The sequence below is a fragment of the Salvelinus sp. IW2-2015 genome, unplaced genomic scaffold, assembly GCF_002910315.2.
Source record: "Salvelinus sp. IW2-2015 unplaced genomic scaffold, ASM291031v2 Un_scaffold5286, whole genome shotgun sequence".
In the NCBI taxonomy this organism is placed as follows: Eukaryota; Metazoa; Chordata; class Actinopteri; order Salmoniformes; family Salmonidae; genus Salvelinus; species Salvelinus sp. IW2-2015.
In genome coordinates this window covers 1-7,933 of record NW_019946551.1, presented here as the reverse complement: position 1 = coordinate 7,933, position 7,933 = coordinate 1, and the positions used below count along the sequence as shown (strand labels likewise).

At 41.7% G+C, this 7,933-nt stretch overlaps 1 pseudogene; it reads left to right on the top strand.

Moving 5' to 3' along the window:
* The window catches only part of LOC112078128 (beta-1-syntrophin-like), a 28,625-nt pseudogene extending 20,999 nt beyond the window's left edge, over positions 1–7,626 (top strand).
* Positions 7,627–7,933: the final 307 nt, after the last annotated feature.

Here is a 7,933-nt window from a genome sequence, read left to right as displayed (position 1 = left end):
TAGTAAGAACTGACCAACTAATAGAACTGGAATAATAGAACTGGACCACTAATAGAACTGACCACTAATAGAACTGGACCACTAATAGAACTGGACCACTAATAGAACTGGACCCAACTAATAGAATGGACCACTAATAGAACTGGATAATAGAACTGGACCACTAATAGAACTGGACCACTAATAGAACTGGACCACTAATAGAACTGGATAATAGAACTGGACCACTAATAGAACGGACCACTAATAGAACTGGATACTAGACAACAAGGACCACTAATAGAACTGGACGACTAATAGAACTGGACCACTAATAGAACTGGATAATAGAAACTGGGACCACTAATAGAACTGGACCACTAATAGAACTGGACCACCTAATAGAACTGGATAATAGAACTGGACCACTAAATAGAACTGGACCACTAATAGAACTGGACCACTAATACGAACTGGACCACTAATAGAACTGGATAATAGAACAGGAACCACTAATAGAACTGGACCACTAATAGAACTGGACGCACTAATAGAACTGGACCCACTAATAGAACTGGATAATAGAACTGGACCACTAATAGAACTGGACCACTAATAGAAAACTGGACCACTAATAGAACTGGATAATAGAACTGGACCACTAATAGAACTGGACGCACTAATAGAACTGGACCAATAGACTGGATAATAGAACTGGACACTATAAGAACTGGACCACTAATAGAACTGGACCACTAATAGAACTGGATAATAGAACAGGACCACTAATAGAACTGTATAATAGACTGGACCACTAATAGAACTGACCACTAATAGAACTGGACCACTAATAGAACTGGACCACTAATAGAACTGGACCACTAGTAGAACTGGATAATAGAACTGGACCACTAATAGAACTGGACCACTAGTAGAACTGGACCACTAGTAGAACTGGACCATTAATAGAACTGGACCCTTAAAGAACTGGACCACTAATAGAACTGGACCATAATAGACCTGAAACCATTATAGAACTGGACCACTAATAGAACTGGACCATATAGATATGAACTGGACCACCAATAGAAACTGGACCACATAGAACTGGACCATTAATAGAACTGGACCATTAATAGAACTGGACCATTAATAGAACTGGACCACTAATAGAACTGGACCATTAATAGAACTGGACCACATAAGAACTGGACCACAATAAGAACGGACCATTAATAGAACTGGACCACTAATAGAACTGGACCATTAATAGAACTGGACCACAATAGAACTGGACACCAGTAAGAACTGGACCACTAATAGAACTGGACCACTAATAGAACTGGACCACTAATAGAACTGGACCACAAATAGAACTGGACCACTAATAGAACTGGACCACTAGTAGAACTGGACCACTAGTAGAACTGGACACTAATAGAACTGGACCACTAATAGAACTGGACCACTATAGAACTGGACCATTCATAGAACTGGACCACTAGTAGAACTGGAATAATAGAACTGGACCACTAATAGAACTGGACCTTTAATAGAACTGGACCACCAATAGAACTGGACCACTAATAGAACTGTATAATAGAACAGGACCACTAATAGAACTGGACCACCAATAGAACTGGACCATTAATAGAACTGTAACTAATATAATTGGACCACTAATAGAACTGGACCACTAATAGAACTGGACCACCAATAGAACTGGACCACCAATAGAACGGACCACTAATAGAATGGACCACTAATAGAACTGGACCACTAATAGAAACTGACGACATAATAGAACTGGAACACTAGTGAACTGGACCACTAATAGAACTGGACCACCAATAGAACTGGACCACTAGTAGAAACTGGACCACTAAGTAGAACTGGACCACTAATAGAACTGGACACTAATAGAACTGGACCACCAATAGAACTGGACCACCAATAGAACTGGACCACTAATAGACTGGACCACTAAAGAACTGGACCACTAATAGAACTGGACCACTAATGAACTGGACCACTAAAATAAGAATGAACACTGTAGAACTGGACCACTAATAGAACTGGACCACATAGAAACTGGACCACTAGTAGAACTGGACCACTAATAGAACTGGACCAATAGTAGAACTGGACCACTAATAGAACTGTATAATAGAACTGGACACTAATAGAACTGGACCAAACTAAAGAACTGGACCACTAATAGAACTGGACGCACTAATAGAACTTGGACCACTAATAGAACTGGAACACTCAATAGAACTGGACCACTAATAGAACTGGACCACCAATAGAAACTGGACCACTAGTAGAACTGTATAATATAATTGGACCACTACCGGCCTGGTACAGATTGTGGGGTTACAGCAGGGTCACTTTATGATCTGCATATCAATCTCCTCTATAGGACACTAGCTAGCTCTACTGAAGTTAGGTTGGCAGGACTCTTAGCACTATCCTCACCAAAACAACAGCAGTAAAGGCATGACCTCTCTACCAATGAAAACATAGTCAATTATTCCTTTGTCTTGTTGGTCCAGTGATGTACATGTGGGAAGCCAGCCTCAAGACAGGCTGTAACAAGTTACTCATATTCTCGTCTCTCATATTCCAGTGAAGTACATGAGAGAAGCCACCCTATGTGAAGAAGGGTTCTCCTGTGTCAGAGATAGGCTGGGAGACGCCCCACCTGAGTCTCCGAGGCTGGGTAGCCCCCACTGTGACGTCCCCATCACCCCCACCATGTCCCCTACAGGGGGACAGGAGGTACATCCCTTAAAGATGTGTTACGTCACCAGGAGCATGACTTCTCCAGACCCTGAAACAGGTAAAGGCTCCAGCATCATTCTGCATCACTGTTATTCTGTTTCCCCCCGTATATTATTATCCACAGGGGCGTAACGGCAGGGGGTGCAGAGCTAGGTGGGGTAACACTTCTACAATTATAATTGATTGGATTTATATTGCTAGTGTTTTGCCAGATACATTGCCTTCAGAAAGTAGTCATACCCTTGACTTATTCCACAATTGGTTGTGTTACAGCCTGCATTCAAAATGGATTCCATTGATTTTTCCACCCACCCATCTACACACAATAACACATAATGACAAAGTGAAAACATGTTTTTATCAAGTCAATAATCAAAATGTATTTATAATCAATCAATCAAATTATTATTTATAAAGCCCTTCTTACATCAGCTGATGTCACAAAGTGCTGTACAGAACCCCAGCCTCAATACATGTTGGAATCACATTTTGCAGTGATTACAGCTGTGAGTCTTTCTGGGTACGTCACCTGGATTGTACAATATTTGCACAGTATTCTTTTTTTTAATTCTTCAAGCTCTGTCAGTTGGTTGTTGATCAATGCTATCCAGCCATGTTTCAAGTTCTTGCCATAGATTTTCAAGCTGAATATAAGTCAAAACTGTAACAGGCCACTCAGGAACATTCATTATCTTCTTGGTTAGCAACTCCAGTATATATTTGGCCTTATGTTTTAGGTTATTGTCCTGCTGTGAGGTGACTAAGTCTCCAGTGTCTGTTGGAAAGCAGACTGAACAAGGTTTTCATCTAGGATTTTGCTTGTGCGTAGCTCTATTCTGTTTTATTTTTTATCCTGAAATCTCCATAATCCTTGCCGATAACAAGCATACCCATAACATGATGCAGCCACCACATGCTTGAAATTATGAAGCGTGGTACTCATTAATGTGTTGTGTTGGATTTGCCCCAAACATAACGCTTTGTATTCAGGGCATGAAGTTAATTTCTTTGCCACATTTTTTGCAGTTTTACTTTAGTGCCTTGTTGCAAACAGGATAACTGTTTTGGAATATTGTATTCTGTACAGGCTTCTTCATTTCACGCTGTCATTTAGGTTAGTATATATAATAACTTCACCATGCTCAAAGGGATATTCAATGTCTGTTTTTTTCTTCTCCCATCTACCAATAGGTGCCCTTTTTTGCGAGGCTTTGGAAAACCTCCTTGGTCTTTGTGGTTGAATCGGTGTTTGAAATTCACTGCTCACTGAGGGACCTTACAGATAATTGTATGTGTGGGGTACAGAGATGAGGTAAGTCATTCACAATCATCTTAAAAACTATTATTGCACACGGAGTGAGTCCATGCAACTTATTATGTGATTGTTAAGCAAATGTTTACTGCTGAACGTATTTAGGCGTGCCATAACAAAAGGGGTTGAATTGACTCAAGACATTTCACCGTTTCATTTTTAATAATTTGTAAACATAATTCCACTTTGATACAATGGGGTATGGTGTGTAGACTAGTGACACAAAATCTCAATTGAATCCATTTTGAATCCAGACATTTTGAATCCAGACTGTAACACAACAACATGTGGGAAAAGACAAGGGTGTGAATCCTTTCTGCAGGCGCTGTAATTAAAGCAACACATTAGATAGGGGGGTGGGAGGAGGGAAGGACTCATCTCATCCACCACCAATGTTGTACACTCTGGTTGTCTCACTGCGGACAATGTAACAGGGACAGACTATCTCATCCACCACCATGTGTAACTCTGGTTTCTCCTGGGACAATGTACAGGGAAGGACATCATCTCATCCACCACAATGTGTACTCCCACCCATTTGTTCTTCCTGGACAGAGTAACAGGGACGCTCATCTCTGTGACAGTCCAGTGGATTAACTGCTATCGCTATTCTAACTTCAAGTGTTCCAGAGATTTAAGAGGTTTCTATCAGACCACATAGCCTACCTTAATTAACCATAGAGAAACGGTTTCTATCTGACACACATAGCCTAACCTTAATTAACATAGAGAAACAGTTTATTCTGACACACATAGCCTACCTTAATTAACCATAGAGAAAACGGTTTCTATCTGACACACATAGCCTACCTTAATTAACTAGAGAAACGGTTTCTATCAGACACACATAGCCTACCTTAATAACATAGAGAAACGTTTCTATCTGACACACATAGCCTACCTTATTAACCGTAGAGAAACGGTTTCTATCAGACACACATAGCTACACCTTAATACCTAGAGAAACGGTTTCTTATCTGACAACACATAGCCTACCTTAATTAACCGTAGAGAAACGGTTTCTATCAAACAACACAATAGCCTACCTAATTAACCGTAGAGAAACGGTTTCTATCAGACACACATAGCCACCTACCTTAACAATTAACCGTAGAGAAACGGTTTCTATCAGACACACATAGCCTACCTTAATTAACCGTAGAGAAACGGTTTCTATCAGACCACACATAGCCTACCTTAATTAACCTAGAGAAAACGGTTTCTAATCTGACACACATACCCTAACCTTAATTAACATAGAGAAACAGTTTTATTATCTGACACACATAGCCTACCTTAATTAACCGTAAGAGAAAGGTTTTCTATCAGACACACATAGCCTACCTTAATTAAACCGTAGAGAAATGGTTTCTAATCAGACACACATAGCCTACCTTAATTAACATAGAGAAACAGTTTCTTTCTGACACACATAGCCTACCTTAATTAACCGTAGAGAAATGGTTTCTATCAGACACCACATAGCCTACCTTAATTAACATAGAGAAACAGTTTTCTCTTATCTGACACCACATAGCCTACCTTAATTAACATTAGAGGAAACAGTTTAATCTTTAGACACACATGCTGACCGTTTGTAGATTTAACTGAGCCAAGAGAGTACAGAGACAACGCTAGGTTTTCTAATCAGACTCTATCTCTCTAACGGTTTAATTAAGGTAGGGCTATACTAGTGTGTCAGATATAAACTTGGTTTCTCTATGGTTATATTAAGGTAGACTAATGTGTTGTCAGAAAAGGAACCTGTTTTCTCTTAATGTTAATTAAGGTAGGACATTTGGGTCTGATAGAAAACCATTTCTCTAGCCGTTAATAAGGTAGGCTAGTGTGTGTCTGATAGAGACAACAACAGAGACAACCTTAAAAAACCATTCTTCTAAGGGGGGGGGGTTGATGGGGGCGAGTAGAGAGAGAGAGCACCTGCAGTTGATCTAGTGGTTTGTGACATCATGATAACATGGTCTCCCACTGTCTCTGATTAATGACAGGTAGATTTATCAACAATGGTCGTACTCAAGTCCCTCAGGTCTGAGGTGAAAACGGTTTCCTTCAACCTTGTTCATTTTATTTATCTTTGTTGTTAGCTGAATGTATTCATATACTTAGCTAATGTTTCCAAAACCAAAAGGCTTGAAACTTACTGCACATCCCACAAGAGACAAACCCTATCAACCCATGATGAGTAAGCAGGTGTGTAAATAAATACATACCCACTGWACACACAGTGCTCGGTACATCAAAGGAAATGTGTATCTCAGCCAGAAGAAGAAGAARAGACGCTGTGYGAAACAGACTTTAATGGTGCTTGGGATCATTTCCATTCACTTAGGACATCATCAAGCACACRGCGGCCATCTTCCTTTCCCTTCAAAGGGAAGTAGCCTTTGTTGAACTGAAGAAGCCTTTTCTCATGTCCACTGGAAGCTGTGCCATGGGAGSTATTTGCCTGTGACAAAACTAATTCACAGCTTTCTCTATGTCTTTCTGTCTGTTTGTGTGTTCTCCAGGCAGYTAGAGCTGCACTCTCCGGACGCCAAGCATACTGTGGTGTTACGGTGTACAGACACAGCCTCGGCCCAGGCCTGGTTCGAGGTCATGCAGTCGGCGACCTCTAACCTCATCAACAAGGTCATCACAGAGGTCAAAGAGCACACAGAGAACAGGAATCGCAGGGAGCAGAGAGATCAGACACCTGGGCTGGCTGGCTGAGAAGGTGTGAGCTACTCCGTACTTTATTGAATGTTGGTGCAGGAAAACACCTCAAAGAAACGTGCTTCCTTTAATCCGACGTATAATATGTATTCACACCCCACCTTCTGATAATAACTCATATGTGATTTTTGTGAGGTAGTTATACGATGGTGAGTCAAGCATTCTTGGAACCTCATATAGTATAGCTGATGCAGTAGTTTCCAACAGAAGAAAGCACGGCTGGGGCTTTGTAGTGTTCCTTCTGTACAGTACAGCACCTATTGATCCCAGGTGACTGTTTCCTGCGTGACTCCAGGTTTTCCCCCCTCCTCGTGCCGCCTCTAAATCCTCTTTCACACTCTCTTATTAGTCAGGGCCTGCCTGGCAGAGAGAGAGAGCGAGACGGCAATACCGAGTAGACTATAGCCCTGTACTTTGGTCAGTCAGTCAATCAGTCAGTCGTCAGTCTACCAAGCCAAGCCAAGCCAGCCAGAGGATGCTTTCAGGCTTCTTAATGAGTTCCTCTTTTATTACTGCCTGCCTGCCCCATAGTGTGTCACAAATGGCACCCTAGTACACTATATAGGGAATATGGTGCCATTTGGGATGCAGGTTCTGGAGTCTGTGAATAATTATAAGGCCTAAAGCATTTCAGCGTGTGTGGAGTGGAGTGGTCTGCCTAGGCTTCGCCTGCCGTCCAAGTTCCTCTGCACAACGTCAATCTGACGCACTCAGGAGGCTGGAGTCTGAGGTCTCTACTTAGCTGTGTGATGGTCAACAGACTACAGGCTGGAGTCGAGTCTCTACTTAGCTGTGTGATGGTCAAAGACTACAGCTGGAGTCAGTCTCTACTAGCTGTGTGATGGTCCACAGACTACAGGCTGGAGTCAGTCTTCTACTTAGCTGTGTGATGGTCAACAGACTACAGCTGAGTCTAGTCTCTACTTAGCTGTGTGATGGTCAACAGACTACAGCTGGAGTCAGTCTCTATAGCTGTGTGATGGGTCCACAGACTACAGGCTTGGAGTCCCAGTCGCTCTACTTAATTGCGCATGCCACTGTCTCTTACATCGGATACATAATAAGACTACCAGGCTGGATCTCGGTTAACCTTGCATATCCCTCCAGCTGACCCCTGCTATAAAT